The 23537-nt window shown below is 36.7% G+C and overlaps 1 long non-coding RNA gene across 1 annotated transcript; it reads left to right on the top strand.

The window, feature by feature from the left end:
• Nucleotides 1–20722: 20722 nt before the first annotated feature.
• LOC131589808 (uncharacterized) lies at nt 20723–22451 on the top strand. Its single transcript, XR_009279848.1, has 3 exons — nt 20723–20790; nt 22152–22195; nt 22310–22451. It is a non-coding gene; the product is annotated as an uncharacterized LOC131589808 (long non-coding RNA).
• Nucleotides 22452–23537: the final 1086 nt, after the last annotated feature.

Consider the following 23537-nt stretch of genomic DNA (forward strand, 5'->3'; position numbering starts at 1 on the left):
TGGTCAAGGCTGGATGACAATGGTGATCCACAGTAGCCTTGAAATCTGTGAGGTTCAGCCTCTCTATCATCAGTGTCATAGATGAGTAGATGCTGTTTTCTGCCTTATCTATATTTGGTCAACACTTGCATTTCCACTTGTGGCACTTCTAATACAGCATTATTCTCTGCAGCAGCTGTTCCTCAGCTCATTTCAAACATTTCCAGTATAGTGCTGTGAGGAGTGACTGAGCTGAATTGGTACAACTCTTTGAATGAGGCTCTTTAACTGGAACCAACTAGAATTTGGTACTTTCAGCTTAACTGGACCTGACTATATTAGTAAATGAAGATATTTCACAACCTGGTGTCATGATCAAGGAATCAGGCGGTAGCCTCACTTATACTTGGTTGATTTTGGCACACGACCACTCTCTGTCACGGTCTTCTGTCAATAAAAAGGATAGCAATCACTGTCTCCAGAGAAAAGCAATATTGCAATGTGACATATTCAAGGTCCTACCTGAGACCTACAAAACCACCTAGAGTAGGTTGCTAAGAAAAGCTTCCCTATAAGAAAAAGGCAGTTGTCATTAATTCTTTCCTAATATCCAAGTCAACTTGGAGATTATATAGAAATAAGGCAAACCTAGTCCAGAGTATTAGCAGTGTTTATCTGGAGCCTTCTAACAAAAGTGTCGGAAAACTAATTTAGAGTGTCATTTGCTATTTTATGTCAAGCAAGGTCTGTAGAGATAGCATCTTTCATTAAACTAACTTGTATATTCTTAAAAAGGTAAAGATATTTGATTTGGGGCACCTGAGATGTTCTCACATTCAAATAAAAAAAAAAAAAAGCAGCATAAGACTTCATATCTCTGGAGTGGAGCAACTGCTCTATTTCAGAGCAGGTATGTCAACCAGTAGGGTAGGGCATCTGAAGGAAATATAAATTGATACTTGCTCAATAAATAAGGAAGGTGAGAAGTGATTATGGCCACTCCCGTAAAAAGCTGCTGGTAAAAGTCTTCTATACTCTTTAAAGGAGGATTCAAATATGGAAAAACAAAGTTCTTGTTCCATACAAGTGTGTTTTTCAAACATAATGTCAAAGCAAGCTTTTCTGCACTGACCAGCAGTATTTACAGCCTTAAAGAAGAGAAATTCAAATATTTTCATCACTCTCAGACACAACTTCGTATTTCATGTATGATATCTGAAATATCATATGTTGTAAGTTATAGAATTTGTGAATTTGAGATTGGATGCCAAAACCACTTTTCTGCATATTTTCCTTGATATGATCACCTTGGAAATTACAAATAAATAAATAAATAAATAAAAAAGCATTGAGATGTCAAATTAAATCTTTATTAAATAATATTAATTAACCCAACAATCTGCTTTCTAATTAGTATGCTAATTTCACACAAACTGCTAAAATTACTTTTTAAAAAGCTGTGCAAAAGATTGGATTGAAATTTGCTTATCTGTAAATGGCTCACATTTTTCCTTTCTTATTGGCTTGCTCACTGTTGGAATGCCACTGTTTTGTAAACATCCATCTCCATAACATGTTATTACCACCATCTTTTTCATTATCATCTCATAGCACAAGATTTTCTACTCCCAAATATACCTATAAAGAGTCCTTCCCCTTAGTGCAATTCAACAATAAAATTACTGGCATAAGAGGATGCTTCCCAAGCAAATGATTGTAACCGTCTGGATCAGGTAAGCAATTCTAGTTACTACAGCACAACATCAGCACAAAGGAAAATCACATTTATTTATCAGGGAACCAGATCTGAAGAAGACAGAGCAGTGTTACACGTGCACAGCTCCAGTCTGTGCCAAAACTGTAGGAAACTGCCCTATAAGTAGGGAGGGAAAGACTTAACTGAAAAGCATTATGAAGGTGACAGATTTTTATGGATTCACTAACATATACTCTTGCACATTCAAAGGAAACTCCTACCTTCAAAGTAATCTCAAAATCTACTGAGCATTCTTTGCTTGTGTTCTTTTAAGAAGCCTAACTTCTTTTCTGTCTGGCCTGTTTTGGCTGTTCCAAAAGTCACAGGCTGTGTTGTAAGTACTAGATGCAATAGAGGCAATATCTGAACCCTACTAGTATTCTGAATCATCTACACTGATTTAGACAGGCAAAATGGGAAAGGTTCATATTTGTAGAAAACGTTGGTTATAGTCAGCTGGCCTTGATTTTCTTATTCAGAAGCTTCTATTTTCCCCTTATGCCTCCCTTAGCTTAGTGAGACAAATGATTTAAATTGTGTTATCAGGTCAAACAGACTAGATATGATTGTTCATGGGCCAGACAATTGTTCTGAGAAAATTTCATTGACATCTAAGCCAGGGAGCTTTTACATTCTGTTTAATTTACTTCTGTTCTGCATAGAAGAGAATGAATATTTCTTATTGGCAGAAAGAACCATTAAAACACTGTGGCACAGAAGTCTCTTTCACAGCACTGTAACTGGTAGCCCTACCTACCTGAGGCATCATCTCTCTGATGACAGACAGCAGGCTACAAGTCAGGATGCAGTGCAACCTGGGGGAGCAGAAATGAGGTAAAATTGTCTTGCCCACCCCTGGCAGCTACTGCAGCACGATGAAAACTGGAAGAAAACAGAAAGCCCCTCTGCTTCATGGTATGTCCATGCCTAATGGTGAAGCAGCTATGAAGATGGGGAAGAAGCACAATCTCTAACTCTGCACAATAAGAGAGGGAAGATTTCAAGCATCTATACTCCTTCAGTTTTCAGATACAAATGTGTTGCTTGCTCATGCAAAGCTACAATTCACTGTACCCTGACCCCTCCCACAGTTCATTATTGTTCCGAAGCACAAACGTATTGTGTACACATCAGAAATTGCATTATCTTGAAATAGCTACACTTTTCATCATCCTCCCTTCTCCCATATTATGTCTGCCTTAATTGCTTCAATCAAAACAGCTCTTAGAAAGAAGCATCAGCTAGACTTAAGGTGCTTAACAAGATTGAGATCCTTCTGTTTCCTCCCACATAATGTAAGCGGATGGAAATAGACAGCCTTCTACAAACAGATGATCTGTGTATTAGCTGACATCCTATTCCACTTTGTGACCACAATGGGGCTGTTTGTAACTTTTTATTTCCAAAATTTTAAAGAATGCTCCTTTTTCCTGAATCTTACATTTTATGGGTGAGTTACCATTCCCTTAGGTCACAAAAAGAAGCTTTGATAGCCAGAGACAGCTGCAACATAGCTGATATAGTATATCTATTATGAGTTTGGTTTAGTCACACATAAAAGTTCTGTTGATTTAAGTATTCATGTGTGTCTAATTCTGCTGCATGAGACGGAGTTTTCAGGCATCTGTGTGCAATATATCTTTCTATTTACCTTTCATGCAAAATGAGGGAATGGTTTGTCACTCTTGATCCAGATTTTTTTTCCTCCGTAGTGTTCTGCTTTACATTTTGCCATGTGCTCATCCCTGCATCCCATTTTTCAATGCAACTTTATTTTGGCAAGGAGATCACCTCAATTGCCATTTACAGATGGTAAGTGGACAACTGGTACTGAATTTTTTCCATTTGGATCACACAGGGTTCCTGGAAGCTTTACAATTCCAACTTAATTTGAATTACATTTTGTATAGATCAAGTAAAATTGCATGCTAATTAAGGGGGGTTCCTGGCTCCTTCTAAGCCCATGCAACTCTAATAAATCAAACCAGCTTCCCTAAATTTAAATCAGCTGAAGCCTTAGTCCTGACTTTTTCTTCTACGTAAAGCTAAGAAATGGAATAAAAGACATATAAGAACGGATTTCTTGCACAAACAGATGGAATTTTTAACTTTTAATCTGTCCAGGTGTTGAGTAAATCCTACTTAACTCATATAATGTACCTATTTAAGTAGGAGAAGGGGCTGGAAGTAACATCACTGGTATTGCAAAGTGCACTACAGGATTCATCACATCATCCAGCTGTATCTTGGACCACTGTCACTTGAGGAAAAAAAATGAACTTATCCACATACTTAAGATTTCACACTAAATCTCATTATATTCCCCATTAAATCAGTGCAGTTGTTGGTTTTGATAACTGCACAGCAGGCATTCATATAAACAATGGTTGTAACTTGGTAGCACAAATACAAACAGGTCTAACACAGATCAGTTGGCTGAATGACAGCTGTTGATATCCCAATAATTGCTAACTTATTACAATATATTTAACACAAACTTACACAACAATGGGTCAGTGGCATATAGCAAAGCTGTGGAAACTGAGCAATGAATTAAACAAAATATTCATAAAATGATATTATATAAAACTCCATACATGTTAGAGAGGAGCTTCAGAAAATGAGAGTAAATGTAAAAATATGAAAAAAGATGAGGTAAAAAGAGAAGGCAGTAATTATCCTAAATAATGCTGGTTTTGTTAAAAATAGGATTTTTTTGTATAGCAGGAATTGAAGAGGAAAAAAAATTACACCATATTTGATTTAGAACAGGCTATGAGGAAAATCCTGAGGTAAGTGTTAGACATACAAAATGAAGTGTGAAGGAAGTAAAATGACAGAACAAGCGTATATGGCACCTGGTACTTCCTTCAACACATTGCCATTGAACCTTCTCTAGGCAAAGTAATAACTTACCATGGACGTTAAATATAGACTTTAAAGAGGCAATCATGAGACAAGAATTCTCCTCTTACATAGCCTTTACTTCTTTTTAATAACATTTTTAATTAATTTTGAGTTAATATGTTATGTATCTTTTATGCCTTGTGTGATTTTTTCTTAAACTGGCTTAGCAAAAATATGCAATTTGTTAAAAAACATTTTAAAATCACAGAATGCCCTCCCAAGAATAACCATTACATGAAAAGGTCAGTGCCTTTTTAAGGAGACAGTCCCTCCAACAAGGGCTTGATTTTTACTTCTCTTTTTCTCTTTTATGGAATGAAAGTCCTAAAGGACCACTAAAACACATTTGCTGTATGAGAACTAGCTGATTTACACAATATGAAATGGTGCTCAACTTAGTCATGAGATGTCTTGGATACTCTGCTAAAGCAATACAGAAATACAGGACTGGGTTCATAAGATGAAACAGTCTTCAGAACTGTCCTGCTACACCACCATGGTCTGAAACTTACGGATACCACAGCCCATAGGGATATATTGTACAAAAATTTAAAAAGCTTGAGAAACCTTCCAAGTCAGGAAATGCACATTAAACCCTAAAAAAAAATAAGAAGTCTCTTTAAAACTTGCTGTAGGAAGTCTTTTCCCTTGTTCCCTTGAGAGAAACAGTCTCAAGCACAGCTGTGAGTGAATGGGATTGCGCTAGCTCAATCCTGTCAACCCAGTAACATAAAGAAATTGTTTTCCACATACCACTTGGAAAGGGAATTACAGCTTCTGCCTTCATATTCTCTTAAGAACTGCTGCACCAGAAGGTAAAACCTTGGGTCAGTCTTGTCCCAGGTGTAGAACTTCATCCCTTGACTGAATAAAGGGCTTTATTGAATTGAGCTCTTGAGTGGAATTTCAAAAAAGCATTACACTTCCATTAATTTATTAAAATTGTCATTCTCTAGCTGCCTGATATCTCACATACAAGACTGTAGAGAGATACAATGTGCCATTTTGTAACATGTTATAGTGCATTTACCTTTTATAATGTTCTCCAACAGGTGCTCAGATGATGGCCTACTTCCAAATCACAAGGTCAATGTTAAAATCATGGGGTCATTTTATATATATATATATATATATATATATATATTTCTTTTTTTTTTTTAATTAATGCAATTTACAGACTTTAAAATTAAGACACATTTTATTATGCAGAGCTATTTGGGATGGCCAGTAGAATTTTATGCATCCATCCACAAGAATCAATGTAAATTGATTTTCTACTTGAACTCCCAAGGTTACTCAGTAATTTCAAACAATTATAGAAACATAATTTCATTATATTTCCAAGGATCTCATTAAAGAAGAAATTTGGTTTTAACATCTTCTTGCTATTAATTTTCACTAAGCATTTCTGTAAATCTTCTATCGCATTTTATAAAATGTAAATAATATGTACACTAATTTATAAGTTTTGTGCATATTGTCCATATGTATGCAACTGTGTGTTAAAAGGAAGAAATTCATTACTCCAAACCTATAGTTTAACAGATAAACTTATTAGTTATGTATGGATCACAGAGCCAGGATCATAATTTTGTGTGAAATTTGTCTCAGTGTTTTGCAATCGCAGCAAGTGGCTGACATTGCCAACATTCTGTTAATTTGCATCTTCTGTTTTCAACACTCTTTTTTAAAATTATTTCTTACAATCAAAATAACATTAGACAATATTTTATCTATCTTCCTTGCATCCTCTCCAGGAAAGCACACACAGACATCCTGCACACTTATAAACAAAACTAGCATGACTTAATCAAACTGTTTTTTCAGATGAGAAAGCAGCAGAGATTGTCACAGCAAATGTGTTAACTTCTGCAAAGCCATGGGGAGAGCATGGTAAATTATGCCAAGCCATTGTATTTTAGGTCAGAGAGAGGGCACAGATACCAAAGCAATCCTGAATTCAGGACTGCAATCCTAAATCCCGTTAGCAAACAACTCATTTCAGCAGAGATCTCTGTGCTTTTCACTGGTATTAATCAGCCTGGATAGACCCTTATGCTGCTTAGCCAGACTGCCTCCAGCTAGCCAGAGTAGCTTAGTCTGATGCTCACACACCTCTTGCCTGTGCAGCAACGTGTGGTACAGTCTATCTTTAGAGGAGCCAGAAAGAATGAAAATCAAGAAGAGTTATGAGATGAATTTATTTCAGTTATTTTTAAAAGCTCACCATGATTAAATTTCTGTATAAATTTCTTCAGCATATACATGAAATGCAGCTATGCAACTGAAGTTTTATTCTTTAAACTTCCAAGGAAAAGTATTATTTACATTCAGAGATACCTGCAGTTATTTCTGTGTTGAAATTAGGAATCTATTATTAAAAAAAAAATAAAAAAATAAAAAAAAAAGATAAATAACACTTGTAAATAGACTACACCCTGCAATGATCACTTTGTCATTTAGATGACTCCAAAGTAAAACCCATACATTTTCTCCCACTCCCCCACATTTTTATATAATCCTTCTGTCAGGATAACTTTCCTTAAAGTCTGATATATATCTCAAGGTTTTATTTGCAAAGGTAGGAAAAAAAATAATTTCTATGCACAGGAAAATTACCTTCATAGCATAGCATAGGTTCACAGCTAATTAAAGCTTCTACTTAATATTTGCCTTTATGTCTATTAATCAGTATTTTCTACCTTTTTTTTCCTCCTCTTGCTTTTAATATATTTTTTTATTACTACTAGATGGTTTAAAATACTGTTCTGCATGCAAGCTTGTGTATGTGAAGCATTGATTCTGCAAGTGATAGCAAATAGTTGAAGTATGTACTGCCAAAGTCCTGAGTAATTTGTATGCAATATAAATCCATACAATTACTTGCAGGAGTCTGTCATGGGAAAAAGCAGAAGTTTAGAAGCTATTCAGAAGCCTTTTATATCTATCCATCTAGCTATCTGTCTATTTCAACACTTTAGCTTACAGCAGTGCTCAGAATGATTGCAATAGTTAAATCTCTATCTTAGCTCCTACTTTAAAACCCAGTCTTAAAAGGATAAGAACTCAGAAAAGTTCCCTCCAGGCTGGTTTGACACATGGTTTCTGACAATATTGCCTGTGCAGCATGGTGGAAGAAAGACCAGGTAAACTGACTTTTGGGATGAATCTTGTACACACCTAATCCCACCTAGGACTCCACTCAGACAAACTTGAGAACTGGGCTCATGGGAATCTCATGTGGTTTAAACAAGGCCAACTACAAGACGCTGCACCCAGGTCAGGGCAAATCCCCTGGTATCAGCACAGGCTTGGGATGAATGGATCAAGAGCAGCCGTGCAGAGAAGGACTTGGTGGTGCTGGTGGGTGAGAGGCTGGCCATGAGCTGTCAGTGTGCACTCCCAGCCCAGAAAGCCAAAGGTGTCCTGGGCTGCATCCAGAGCAGCGTGGGCAGCAGGGCCAGGGAGGGGATTCTGCCCCTCTGCTCTGCTCTGCTCAGACCCCACCTGCAGGGCTGCAGCAGCTCTGGGGTCCCAGCACAGGGAGGATGGGGACCTGTGGGAGCAAATCCAGAGGAGGGACACCGGGGTGTTTAGAGGGAGTGAGAACCTCTCCTGTGAAGAAAGGCTGAGAGAACTGGGATTGTTCAGCCTGGAAAAGAGAAGGCTTTGGGGTGACCTAGTGGTAGCCTTCCAGTAGCTTAAGGGTAGTTCTTTCTACAAGATGGAGAGAGACTCTGTACTGGGGAATGTAGTGGCAGGACAAGGGGGAATGGATTCAAACTGAAAAAGAGAGCAGGTTAGATTAGATATCAGGAAGAAATATTTTAGTGTGAGGGTGGTGAAGCACTGGAAAAAGTTGTGGATGCGGCATCTCTGGAAGTGCTCAAGGTGAGTTTGGATGGGGCTATAAGCAACCTGGCCTAATGAAGTGTCCAAGCCCTTTCTCTCTGTGTTGCATCAAACATTCTGTTTTTTCTCCTGATGGTCCAACACTATTTCTCACTTTATTTCAGAGGAGCATTTTCATGCCTTCTCCATGACTTTTATTGCTTTTAGAAAGAGTTTCCTGTGATTGTCAAAGCTAATTCCTTATCCTTCAAAGTTTCAAGATCATGCCTAGGTATCTTCTGGCTCTATAATTGTAGTGTCACTGCTTTCTTGTGCCCATACACTTTGACTGTGTATTACAATATTATGAGATAGAGCTCTTTGGAGCAGGAGCCAGCCCTCTGTTGTGGTGGCACTGCAGCTGGGATCTAGAACCACCAGAAGGTGTTTAGCTAATTCCACCAGAAAAATATTATCACTGCACTAAATCATTGTGGTAGAGTTTCCACGGCTCCCAAAAATTATCATGACATCCTCTAAACTTTCACAGGCACAGAAATGTCACTGAAAATTTACCTTAACTGCCAATCCTACTCAGGGCAAACATGCATTTTGCTCCCTTTATCTCACTGAGTTTACCTTGGTCTGAATACATGACTTACTCTGTGTACTTAATGCATTAGGAAAACAAGCCTGGTTTAGTCAGAATTAACTACAGGAGGTTGAAATGCAACAGATAAATCATAAGTAATCACAACTTCATATCTCATTTCCCCTAGAATACCAAATGATTCCTAATTCTAATGTGGCCTTACAAATCTACAAGTTGACTCCTTATGAGCCAAACTATGACTCTCTTTCCAGTACAATTACTAATATTTTCCTTTTAAGTGCACCTGGAACCCCTTCACACTTGGCAACCAGTAGGAAAAACTAAATAAAATTACAATTAACCCCCCACTCCTTTCCATATTTAACCATAAAAAAAAAATTAATGAAATTGTAGCTATGAGAAGCCATTCCACACAGCACAATGCTACTAAGTTGTTCTCCACACATCAAAAAACAGTGCAAAATCACATGGGTCTGATTGCCATTAGCACAAAAGCCACTAATCGCCACCTTGGCAGTATAAAGGAGCTTTGAAGTGGATACAAATTCTTGTTCTGCATTCTTATTAAGGCTCCTTTCATCTGTCAAAAACATCTAAAAAAATACAATGGTCATGTGTCTAAAAACTTCCCATCTCATTGTAAAGCACACTCAAACTCATAGTAGCTGTTTATCACAATGTAAAATTCAGGGAACTTACAACTCAAGAAACTGCATAAAAGTAACTGCCTCTTGTCTCCTTTAGCACTTTACACTGAACTCTGTCTATAAAAGCAGTGATAATAGAGTTTTCAGATAAGGATATAAAATCCTGCATCTTATTAGATTCTATTAGATTTGAATGGGGTACCAAGTTGTTATCCCTAGGTCTGGCAGTAATGATCACTTCACTATACAAAGGCCGGCTTTTTAATAGGAAAGGGCTCTGCTATTTCACCCTCATTTTAATCTTCCTGCCCATTTCAGAAAAACAGAAATTTTGAACTGTTTAAAAGAGGAAGATGAGATTAAATCTTTATGAAGCAGTCCTGAATCAGAGATATTAGTAGAGAGATTCTTTGTATATAACAAATGTTGGTGAGGTGCACGTGTGGATATATCTGTAGATATGACGCACACACACATATATGTCAAAACACTTTGAAATTATGTTGGGCATACAGGTGGATAAAAGCTGATGTCACTGGAAGCAATCTGAGAGTACAAGCACAAATAAATGCTCTTGCAAGAATCACAGGACTGATTATCATATACTCTCATAACCTTTCCTTAGCCTATGTTCTCTAATCATCCTGTAAAGTCTACAGGTCACAAAGCTCAGTGCTGCTTCCAAAGGTCTATTACCAGCTTGAGTGGCTGTACTGCAACCCTCTGTCCCTGGTCATTCATGGCTGAGACACCACCAAAACATGGAAATATTGAACAGGAAATAAAAATGGTTTATTTTAATTTGTCCTGAACTTCAGCAGTAGGATTGGTTTGGAAAACAATCTGCAATGCACCAGCCTAACATTGTACCAGGAAACCACATGGCAAGTCCCACCCACACAAAACAGCTTGAATTTCCTAGTGTCACTTACCAAAAACAAGGAATCAATCAGTTAATTTAAAAAATGAAAGAAACAAAAAAAAAGCCAAAAACAAGAATCCCCAATGAAAACAAGAAAATCCAACCACCACAACACAAAATGGAAAGAAACCAGATGCAAATTTGAGCAGTAGTCATACTTGAATGAACCGTGACATCACTACAGTGTTTGAGATCTCTGTTTTTGTACTCTTGCATGAGGAATAGTTTTAACGAGCCTGTTGCAGGCAGTACAGTGGGATGTACATAAGGTCCAACAGTAGCTTGGAGAGAGTGCCACCAGCCAATAGGGAAGAATAAACAAGTTACTCAACTGAGAAAATTCAGGAAAATATTTTCCGCATCCTAGATTAGTCTGTCTTACTGCATTTCTCCCCATCCTTAGCTATATCTCCTTTGGCTAATATTAATATTTGCAGTTGATCCTTCCCTAAGTGATTATTGATTACTACTTTTAATATCATCAACTCGTAGCTGGTTACTTGCTGTGTCTGCCTAGCCATGTGCTATTTCTTCTGTCTGTGCAATGAATGGGTTTCAATCCTAACTTTTTTTTATGCTGATTTTTAGCTGCTGCCAATACAAGGAGGGCATCTAGGCACACAAATGGTATGCTCCATTTGTAGGAACACTCTGATATGAATATTCTACGAACTTGCTTGTCAAGGAAATTGGTTTTGCATGAATCTTAATTTTAAGTGACTAAAGGGATCACAAATATTATCTTGGTGATTGGTTTTGTATCATTCTTGCAGCTATATTTCTAGTTATAGGTCCCTGGATAACAGTGAACAATTCATCTCCATCCAAGGAACATATGCTTCTCAAATAATACCTGTAGATCGTTATTAAAGGCAGAGTAATTGTAATTTAACCAAGCAATATGTATAAAGTTATTTTAATCTTTTCTCATAAATCACTTATCCTAGCCATTCAATCAATTAGGTAGAACTCCACTAAAGGCTTGCTAATTTGAGAAAAATCTGCTGGTAGAGAGACTTCCAGTACTTCAAAGTGTCCTCTAGACATTTTTTTAGGACTTGCAGATTGAAAAAAAGTCTTTCCCCCAAGTAAGAAAGCTGCTCTGCACTGCTTTCTAGAGAATTTAGTAGACTAGCTCATAGCTATATCACAGCAAATGAAATGAGGCAAACGTGAACACTGTAAAATTAGGAATTGTGATCTTCCAACGCTTGCCAGTAACACAGACAATATATCCAAGCAGTACCTCACTAGCCATATGCACTGCAAATTTCAGTTCCTGATCCCAAATTAGTTGAATGAGCTCTGTCTGTGCACAAATGTTTTTCTACTGGTTAGTAAGCACATAATCGTATGCTTGGAGAATAGTTTGTTAAGACAGACTGATAAAACTGAATGACTATTTAAACTACTCAGTAATTTTTTCCTAAATTTTGGCAGGCAATTCTTTACTTAGAGATTTAGTAGTGCAACATGACAAATTTCATCATAGTGAGGATAAGTTGATTTTAACAGCAGTGTTTAGTTACTCAGGAGAGAAAACTTTAGTCCATGATTAGGGAAATAGAATTCTTTGCTGTCATAGCAGCACTGGAACATCTCACATCTTTAGTTTAAAAAAATGTGTGCCACTTATGTCATAGGAAATCTACCTTTTAGTTTGATACTTCTGGATGTTTGCCAGCATAGAATTTGAGGGCTTGAGAAGTGAATCTTTAGTGGTACATAATCCTGGCATCCAGTGTCTTTAAAACCATTGCCTGTCAAACCAGCAAAAACAGATGTTCCTGTCTGTTTGGCAGAGCTGTTGCAGAAGGTTAAACTATCTGTATCTATCTTTATAAGAAAGAAAATCTTTATAATTTTTCTGAGCATCGTTTTTCTGAGAATCATTAATCTGCTTTGCAGTTTATATAATACAGAAAATACATGAGTCCTTCTCTTTGGCCATCCACATCTTAAAATTGATGTGGTAAACATTCCTTGCACTAATTATCCTGAGTGTTTGTAAAGAGAACTGACTTCAAATGATCTTCCACTCTTTACCTCTTTCTCTTTCTTTTCTTATTTTTTACTTTTCTTTCATGGAGTGTGGACCTAGTACAACTTGCAGGTTCAGCCAAGGTTATCAGTCTAAACTATAGTCTCAATCAATCAAGATGGTAAAATGCATAAATTTCCACCTCTGGCTAATCAAGAACAGCTACCCTAAGAGCAGTATTAGCTATAACCATAGTGACCTACAAACACAAAATCTCTGCACTGTCTTATAACTGTGGTAGTACAGTTATCAATAATATCAACAGCAACCTGTCTTCCTTTTCATTTATATTTTCACAAAAAAGAAGCTTCAGCCATAAACACCTCTTAGAAAGATGTCCCATTCCCCTGGTCATACCAGTAACTTTTCCCAGCACATGACACTGTGAATAAAGAGAATTGCACAGGGGCTATGAGGGCAGCCACAGCTTTAAACTTCCTTGTCTTTACAACACAACAGAAGCAATCCTGTTCCACTATGTTCTAAATGGATGATTGCGTTTTTGTAGTGTCTTTCTTGTTGGAATTCAGACTCGCTCTGGTATCAGCTTCTAAATTCCACTGACTCCAACACCACCCAGCTGCTACTAAAGTTTTGTATCAAATGCACATTCATTGGAACTAATAAAATTAATTCAACAGCACCTAAATAAATAGCTGAAGCAATATCAGAGCTATTAATGTTTCTTTCTGAACAACAAAGTGAAAAAGCAGCAAAATACTTGGAATGTGAAAAAAAGACTGAATATTGTGCTGTTTTTAAAATTTTAAAATAAGGAACAAAATAAGAGGTGATGAACTATACGCTGACCATTTTGACTTAAATTCTCAGCAAATTTTGTAATAAGTAATTAATCTAGACACTGGCAAACAGCTTGCAAAAGACATGCACAATGGCTATCATATACTTTTCAAGAACACTTTGTGTTAAATCAGTCTAATTGTCTTCTACAAGAAAAAATACACAGATAGAAAATACTCAAGTCTGGACATGAGCTATCTGATGCTTAGGAATTTTGACTCCAGGTAGTTCAAGTGATGCTTTCACAATCAAGTTGTGAACATATGATCTAGATTTAAATATCATACTATTAATTTATTTTTTTTTTATAATACCTTTTACAAGCAATCAAATAGAAGAATGTCTAGCATAAAGTTTCAGCTGGGTTTGGGTTTATCTTTCCCTTCATGACACAGATTATGAAATCCGCACAGAGTTTATGCTTATGAAATCTGCAAGAAATGTGAAAGTGGGAGTGGAGGACAGGATTCAAAGTAATCTTGACAAAATGGAAACAGGAAGTAGAAATAATAAATAAAATTCAAAGGCCAATAAGGGGCAGTTATACACTTGTGCAGGAACAATCCATTTAAACAGAATACAGAACAACTGCTTAGGAAACACACTTCAGAGCAGGGTCTGAGATTACAGCAGATGACAGCTGAATATGAGTCAACAGTGCCACACTTGTGAGAAAAGTAGCATCGTCTCCCAGTCATACTGAAAGAATAAGAATCTGCAGTTTTTGAAGGAATTTCATGCTGAGGCAGCTGCAGCATGTGGATCAGTTTTGATCAAAACTTTCCAAATAAGAAAGTCCAAAAGACAATTAGCAGAATGATGAGAGGACAGGATATTCACCTGCCATTTGTTTAGCTCATGGTGTGAGCTAAAATCAGATAGACTGAAAAAAAATTAAATTGTTTTGCCTAAAAAGGAGAAGATTGAGGAGGTAGCTGGTAACAAAGTATGGCTGCCAAGCAGAGAGAGAATAATCTTTCATGCTAATGAACAGATAGGAGGTTGAAATTGTACTAAGAAAATTCAAGGAAGACTTTAAAGACATTTTTCCTTTGGTAAAGATAGTGAACTGCTGAAATAAATTGCAAAGAGGAAAGGAAGAGTTGTTTAAGAATAAAACTGAGCATTTGTCAAAGATATACTTTAGAGAATATAGTGGACTACCTCTCCCCCTCGCACCACCAAAAACACCTTCTAGTCCTATTTTTCTGTTATCCTTTCCCCTCATTCTATTACATTTCCTTTGTCTAGATATGGATTAGACTATTTTTTCCTTTGCTATATAAGTGTTTTATGATATTAGCTAAATCCCATTAAATCATCCCTTAGAATGGGTTATCAATAATAGTATCAGCTTCTAGAGAGTTAATAAAATGTCCATTTCTATGAGCTGTGTCTTTTCACAGCCTTGCAGTTAACTATCCTGCGTTTATACACTGCTGAGCTGTTTACTGTTGTATCCTTGGGATTTGACAGTTTTTATTTGATAGATAATGATTGATTCTTTCAGCATATTAACATTATCCATTTAACTAAATAAATAATACTACAGATGAGTATTAAAATATCAATGCCTTACACTGCTGCGTGGATGAAACAATACCTTCTAGCAGGCCACATTCTTGATATAAAAATAATAAATTAATATCATCAGTTCCAAGATTCCTAATAATTTACAAAATATACTGTGTCATCATGTATAGGCATAACTCTAACAAAGTTTCACTATTTTATGACCTGAAAGCAAGAAGTAAACTACTAAATATAGTTCATATTGTGCAATGGAAATGCCAAGATGGAAAAAATACCTTCCTCAAAAAAGTATTTTAAAACCAAACCTCCCATTTCAGCAAGTTTGTGATTTAGAATAATGAGACATGCAGTATTGCTTCTTGTGCAGATCACTTCTTTCAATATCAGTTGTCTATTTTATTGTGCAGAAAGGCAATGATGCCATCAGTTATTTATGCATGCCTATAAAAAACATTGTTGTAATAACTTTAAAAAGAGCTAAGTACTGGTCCCTAGGGAAAGCTATAGAGTCTGAAATCCAGCAAGTAAAATGTAGGCATGTGTGGCACTTAGACGACCCAAAAGTCTACTTTATGGTGGTTGCATCACTTATTACATACAACATTAAACTCCCTTCAGGTTCTCTTGAGGTGGAAAACTTGTACATGTGTGGAATTAATCTCCACTCTTTACTCCCCAAAATGGGTTGGCAAGGGCCAATTAAGTCACTGCTTATTGAGGGTGATCCTCAGCCTTGCAAACCCCAAAATCATTCCTGCCATCTGTCTGAAAGATTTCTGTTAGACCTAGGCCAGACGCTAATGGAGTTCAGACTGACAGACTTGGAACAGTGCCCTGAGTGGCACCAGCAGCTTGCCTATACAGGCTTCACCCCATCTCCTGTGGTGACCCCAGTCAGGACTGGGCTTGGCATCTGATTTCTGGTCTCCAGTCTGAATCTATTTTAACTGAGGAATTCACTGAAAAACTGGAAATAGACAGAGATGCCTTATGTACAGCCATTTGTGGTCACATATACGCTAGAACATGAGAGTCAAGACATCACTGTAGTGCCACCACTTCCTTTTATTTATCTGAAGAATGCCCCAAAACACACACAGGTCTCCTCTGAAAACCTCCATGCTCACCACTCACTGCAAAAGAAAGTTAGGATAGTTTTATAGATCCTCTATATCATCTTGCAATGCAGCGCCCAAGTCAAAGGCACTTGAGAAAACACTTTACGCCTTGTCTTAGACAAATTATAGAAAAATAGTTATTCCATAGTTCTGAATCAGCAGAGGAGAATTTTATTTCAGGATTACTCTAGCATTATGAATTCTTTCCTGTGAGGATGGTGTGACACTGGAACAGGCTGCCCAGAGAAACTGTGGGTACCCAGTTCCTGAAAGCATTCAGGAAAGGCCAGGTTGGATGGGACTTTGAGAACACTGATCTACTGGAAGTTGCCCCTGCCCATGGCAGGGGTGTTGGAACTAAGTGTTCTTTAGGTTCCCTTCCAATCCAAACCATTCTATGATTCTATGATCCAACTTGAACAGAATATACCTGAGAAACTTGAATAATTTTTCCCTGGATGTCCTTCCCAGTTTGCAATAACTACAGAAAGAGACTAAAAAAACTTCATGTAGCTTTTATATGACAATGTAAGGTTACAGCTATTCAGTTACATCTAACAAAACAAATAACTACTACACTGAGGCCTTATTCTAATGATAGTTTCTCTGTACAAACCTCCTCCAACATCCTTGGCAGATCTGTTATGGACTCAAAGGAATACAAATAACAGAGGCACAAAGTGTTCTGAATCAGTGTGAAACCCCTGCATCAATGCCATAATTCCAGTTTCCCCCCAAAATACTGTGACTTCACCCAGCTGATTGATTCACTGAAGTTTTCCTGATAACCTTCAGCACTTGGAAAAGGAAGAGCCCTTTCTGAGCATTTCATACTACTTCCATAGTACTGCAAACCTCATACTTGCCATTTCAGTCTTACTTTACATATTGATGAATATCACATTTCATCACCCAGCTACTAATAATCCACAAATAATTGCCTGCCATCACTTTGTTTTCAAAATGAAGAAAATTCTTTTAAATCTGGCCTTTCTTTGTATACCTCTCCTTTAGTCAACACTTGTATACAGGTGATATTAAAGCATACTGTGCAATCCCTTAAGACTGCATTACCCATGGATATGCACAAAGGAAAAGTACTTCAGTGTGAAAAATGAATGTAATATACAGTAGAAACAATCTCCGAATTCCAGTTAACTTGGCTTCTGAAGGATTACAGAGCAGAAATCAAACTTTATTTTATTTACTAATTTATTGCCTCCAGTTAGCATGCGCTGTTACAAAATGCCATGGAATTGCTGTCAATAAGAATCGAAAAATCTGTCTGTACTTCTATTAAGTAGCATTGTATATGTAGGGGCAGACTTTTTTTTCCAGAAAAGATTGTCACACTGGCATTTCATCTTTTAGCTTTCTGAGTGTTCATTCAGATCATAAAAATATTTAGGAGAAACTGAAAACCTAACAATATCCATTTGCTTTCCTCCTATCCCTGACACTGCTGCAAGCCTAGTTCCCACTTCTTCAGAAAGGCCATGAATCGGGGTGGATCATGATCATATTTGCAGAAATCACATAATTACCCAGGTATAGATTTATTCAAGGCAAGAAACCCTCATTAAGAATGTTATAAGGCTCTAAAAATACACCACCATCACTAATAATTCAATCCACAATGTCAATGTGATATGGCATGAAACAGCCTTGAAGAGAAGATGCACTTCTGACCGGCTTTATATGTCTTTTACCATCATGTTTGAAAATAGGCCTGGATGCAGTATCAGCAGCATTTTTGGTTTTATTCCTTGCAAGATGAAGTCTAAAGATGACAGAAGTAATTCTGAAAAGCAAATTCATAACAGCCACTTGGAAACAATATAAACTGTATTATAATGTGTTAAAGATATCTTAACTCACTTAAGTGAATTCTCTACCAAACTTCTGAAATACTCTTGGGAGTTGGAAGATCATATGATAAGCAGTGCGGTATTCTTTTATTGCCCTGTCAATCCATCCTCATCCTCATCATTAGGTCTTTCATTTATTCAGTTTTCTCTGTGAGTCCCTGTAAGCCTTTTCATAAAATGGAATCCAGGGATTTTTCAGGCTCAATTTATCATGCAGTAGAATTTGAAACATCATATCTTTCCCAGTAATTTATAGCTGTGTGACTAATAACTTTTTTTCCAACGACAGAGCAAACTCGGTCAATATAGAAGTATCACTAAGCTATGACCACTGGGATACAAAACTTCATAAAAATGAGTTGATGGTTTCAATAGACCAATGTTCTCAGCAAGACCCATTACAATAGACACTAATAACCCAAAGATTAGACTGGGCTAGCAAAATTATATTCTTTAGATAGTTTTCTTATGATTCCAAGTCACAGACATACCACATCAGCTCTATAGATTTGACAAAATAAATAATTCAGGCTTCATGGAAGTGTTACAAAGATGTGGCCTTTTAAATGCTATTCTTTTTCAAGAGATAAAATTTTCAAAGACATGACACTAAAGCAAATATTATATTAATGTTTTTAAGACTGATGTAATTTGTATGTATAGAGGCAAAATTTTTCATATATTTCTATGGCCATGCCAATAATCAGATATAATTTCCTTGACTAACTGGGAATGTAAAACACTGAATATGTAGACTGTACGTGCTTGATGTCTACAGTACTGCATGTATTGTTACAGGTGGCATTGTGGTTCCACCTGCTAAACATTTGTTGTGCAGTATTCAGTGCTTGTACAGTCCTTTACTGAGTTATGCCAAAAATACTTTATGGTAAATACCAACCAGGTTAATTAAACCTGATCTGCAGCATACTGAATATTGACTTGCAATACAATTAGTGAACAGTATTTAGATCTAGGAAACATTGGTATTACTCCCTCCTGCTCTTGATTCTGTGGTTCTGGACAATGTCTCTTAATGTTTAGTCTTCCTGAGTGACATAATTACAGATTTATAACTGCCTACATGGGCCTTAAGTTTAATGGTCAGAGGGTTCAGCTGGTTGGAAGTTCTTATAGTCACAGATGCTCCCTGAGGTGCAATCGGGTTGCCCCAAAACTCATTGTATCCCATTAGATTTAAAGTAGCAAGTAAGAAAAACTAAATTGCCTAAACCTCCAAGGAGAAATAGCATAAGCAAGGGAGTCTGGTAAACATAGAGGCAGGACAATTAAAACATTTATTATTTTTATTTAGTAATTGTTTCCTTAAAAGATATATTATTTAATCTAATTTAATCATTTTAGTGCACTTTTTATTATCTTTATCTTCTTAAAAACTATATTTATTTTGGAAACTTTTCAGTTTTATAGATGAAAAGTTGCTTGACATACTTTTTGTCCTTCAAAAAAAACAGAAATAGCCACTTTTTCCATTCTTCAGCCTCACTCACTGCATAAATTGTTTTGCAGAAAATTTGCATGAAATCCAAAGAAGCACTAAGTTGTCCAAAGTGCAGGCATTAAGGGCTTATATGCCAACTTTTCCCATGTCTCCTACATACAGTTTACTTGTTTATGGCTTATCAGGAAACCAGGCTTTCTGAAGGTGCTTAAACTTGTGTTACTGATGACAGGCAACAGCTGACAACAAGCAAGCTGACAGATTCTTTGCTTAGAGTGCAAGAGACAGCTTTTCAGCTGAATGATGGAGGTATCTGGTTCCAACATCAGCCTGGAACTCTCCGCAGCAAATGCTTTAGTTTTGACCCTCTGCTGTGAAGCAGGATGTTTAATTCAGTCCAGGAAATTCAAGAATAAAGCCTACATACAAATCACAAGAGAAAAGATATGGTATGGTGATGCAGGAACTAAAGATATCATTGGTGCTAGGAAACATAAGGGGGATGAAGTTCTTCCTCTTTCCTCTCCTTTCCTGTACATACTAACCATGAGAAAGCTTCACTTGGATCTCACAGAGACACACCAGAATCAGTCATAGGATACCAATCTGCAAAAAGCAAAGACCTTTTAGCTTCCTGTACTCAAAACACTATGTGGATCACTCTATTCCTGATAACACTTTCACACAAGAATATCAGAAGCAGCCACAAGGACTAATTCTCAATAGATAATTCATGGGAGAGGTTGTGATTCATTCTGCTCACACACTGCCAATTCACAGCCAGATTCCTACTAATGAAGTAATTCACCAGGTATTTTTCACTCTTTAAGGGTGTATAGAATATTCACTCATTCACAATAGAAGATAGTAAATGGTTGCATCTGTTATCCCAGAGTTCACTGTGTACTCTTTTTTTGGTTTTGGGTTTGGGTTTTTTCTTTTTTGGAGAGTTTGTTGGGGTGGTTTTTGACCAATCATAAAACTTTTTCCAAGTTCTTAGGAAAACAAAGCAAAGAAAAAGTCTTTCCAATGCCACAGCTAGACAAGCTCAAACTTGGCAAAAATGTCAACCCATGTAAAAATTAGCTGAGTCCTTTCTCTACTACAGTTTCACAGTGAAACAAATCAACCAGTGACCTCACTGAAAAACACATTTTTTGGGCAGTTGAATATATAGAGTATTAATTTTCAGTTTTAAATCTCTTCTTACTGCTCTACCATGTTTTTTCATCTTTTTTCTTTGTAGGGGGGAGGCGGGCAGGGCAGAAAAAAACATTAGAGCTGCCGATGGCTTACTGGAGCCAAGAGTCAGGTGAGCTGAGCTGAATTCATGGACAGGCAATCCCCTTATGGGCATCACAGAATGACTGAAAACTACCACTGATCTTATAGCTCAAACAGAGCTTCTCAGCACAACTTCCTGTGCATACTAATGTGAGAGACCAATTTTTTTCATGCCAGAAGCCCATAACTCAGTCAACAGCTATTTTCAAATTTTCCACGTGGGGTGAAGAAGGAGCACGGAAAACGTGAGTTAATCATTGGAAGGGAAAGCAAAACAAACCCCCCCAAAAAATGGAAGGGAGGTTTTATTCAGAATTTTAGGCTGAACAATAAGTGTTTGGGCTAAATTATTTCTAAATATTTCTAAATATGCTACAGTTAGCATCTTATACAGTTTTCATTTTATTTCACTGAAATAAAATCAACCCAAAATTTAGCCTATTGTAACAGATCTTGTCATTCTCAAAAGAAATTGTCCAATGTTTCCAGCCTATTTGATGTTCAAGTTTATTTTGTCATTCAATATAGGACAACCTTGGCTACCACTTAACAATGGACATTGTCTACTTCATAGAACTGACAAAAGGCACATAAAAAACAGTGGAATATACATAGCACAATACTTACTATGACTAAATCCCACATGGCAAAACTTTAGAAAGAAACCTTATGTTTTGTAATCTTTCATTATCACTGGGGGGTTTTATTTCTCCTATAGTGTCAGAAAAAACTGTCATGCAAAGCCTTGGTCTTGATGAAGTGTATAAATCTAAATGAAATTTCCTTATACACTGAGACTGCAAGCTAGGGAAAAAAAATGAGACAACAGCCAGCTAACATAATGGAAATTCAAAAGCTAGACAAGCTAAAAAAATGAAGAATGTAACTCTTGGCAGTATTTGAGAGAAGCCACCTAGAAAGATGGTGTGGAAAATGGACTACCATAAGAAACTTGGATGCACCATAAATTCTAGCCTTGCAAAGGCAGATATCACTTCTCAGTTCCACCATAATAAATGTCACAGTACACAACTAGTTAATGTGGTTTATACATATAAAAAAATTATTCAGTAAGAGGGAAAATTATCTGCTTTGTGAAAGGAAGGGTTAAAGGATTTCTCTTCCCATTACTTCACATTATTTGTCCTGTGTGAAGAAGTGCACTTGAGTATTCCATGGACATTTATGAAGGGAAAATAAATCTTTTGGATGTAACCCCAAACCTTTTTGGATGTAACCCCAAAATGAGGTGGTGTATGTGACCTGGCTTTTGAGTGTAGAATGGGGGATAATAACTCAGAGACACCACAGTCTTCAAAATCCACATTGTTATAGCTGAAAATATGATTTCTGATAATTCAAATTTTGGTACATTTTTTCTGTGTCCAGGGAGATCCAAAGGAGTCCCACTGTGATGTTTTACAACCTGAAAGGTAGGTGCAATCTCCAGAGGTGTTGATGGCATTATCTGATGTACAAGCTGCAGAAGCTTGTTTTCTAAAAACTGCATAATTTAACCAACTATTTTCCTGCACTCTGTTTTCTAGATGGAAGATTTTTCAAGCTTCAGACAGAAAGGGAACAAAAGTGTTTATTACATCTGAAGGAGAAAAACTGTTTTCTACCAGACCTTTATACTTGTATGAATGTATTGCTGAAAAATTAAAGTGGGAAAATACAAATTATTAAAGCTGCAGTATAACCAATATAATTTGTCTCTCTTCCCTAAGAGTTATTGTCAATACCACAGGAACTTGAAGCATGTATAGAAATTAAGTTAATTTTAACAATGATTCTGTTCTATGAGTGAGTTATCACATTCTTGTAGGCTCAAACACTCCTCTTTTTAAATAGAGTTTAAATTTTCTGAATTCTACTTCCAGTTCCATAAAGGCTGATGCATATATAAAAATAAAACAGCTGAAAAATTATTTGTTTGACTAAAGCCTAAAATGTAGCCTATGTGAAGTTTGACATTACACTCAAAGGACATTGCAGTCAACATCTTTAAAATACCTGTTTTCAACAACCTAGACTTTGATAGTGTTTAAGACCCTCTTGTAGAGCAAAAAGGGGCATTTTCCATGAGAAGCAGAGATTTAACAAAAGCATTTTAAAAATTGTCATTCCAATGCAATCCTTGTTTTTTAGCATGTTTAACTATGCACATGAAAACATGCAACTTATTTTTTGCCAGCTTGCTCTTCCTGGCATGGTTACAGGTTTAACTTCCACTCTTATCCCTGGACAAATTTCCCTATCATTACTATTTTATTTTTATAGTCATTCCAACCTAAAATTTTTTCTCAGCAGTGTGGCTTCTTATTAGACTTTTGAAAACATTGGGTCAGAAAATTCAAACTATAAAGCAGCCATTACTTGGTTATTGATGCTAACCCTTTGATAGGTCTGAGGAAGCCAGGTACATTATGGCTGGGCCTTTGAACATTTTTTTTCTTTTCATTTCAGCAAGCACTAACTTCAGAGATATCAAGCTAATCCTTTCAGCTTCTAATCAGTGCTGTGGACACTTTTATTTCAGCAACTGAAAAAGCTTTTCAGCTACTGAGAATTTCAAGTTGAAATGTTAATGATTATAAAAATTTCACTGAGATGACATAGTGCCCCTTCCTGCAGCCTACAGTTTTGTAGGAAAACAAAGTTACTAGAAGCGGCACTTGTTCATGCTGGGGAAGTACAAAACTACTGCAGCCATCTTACACGTGTAAACTGACTTCTTAGAAAAGACACTATCTTAAAGTATTACTGCTAATA

Source organism: Poecile atricapillus, chromosome 1 (genome assembly GCF_030490865.1).
Source record: "Poecile atricapillus isolate bPoeAtr1 chromosome 1, bPoeAtr1.hap1, whole genome shotgun sequence".
Taxonomy (NCBI): domain Eukaryota; kingdom Metazoa; phylum Chordata; class Aves; order Passeriformes; family Paridae; genus Poecile; species Poecile atricapillus.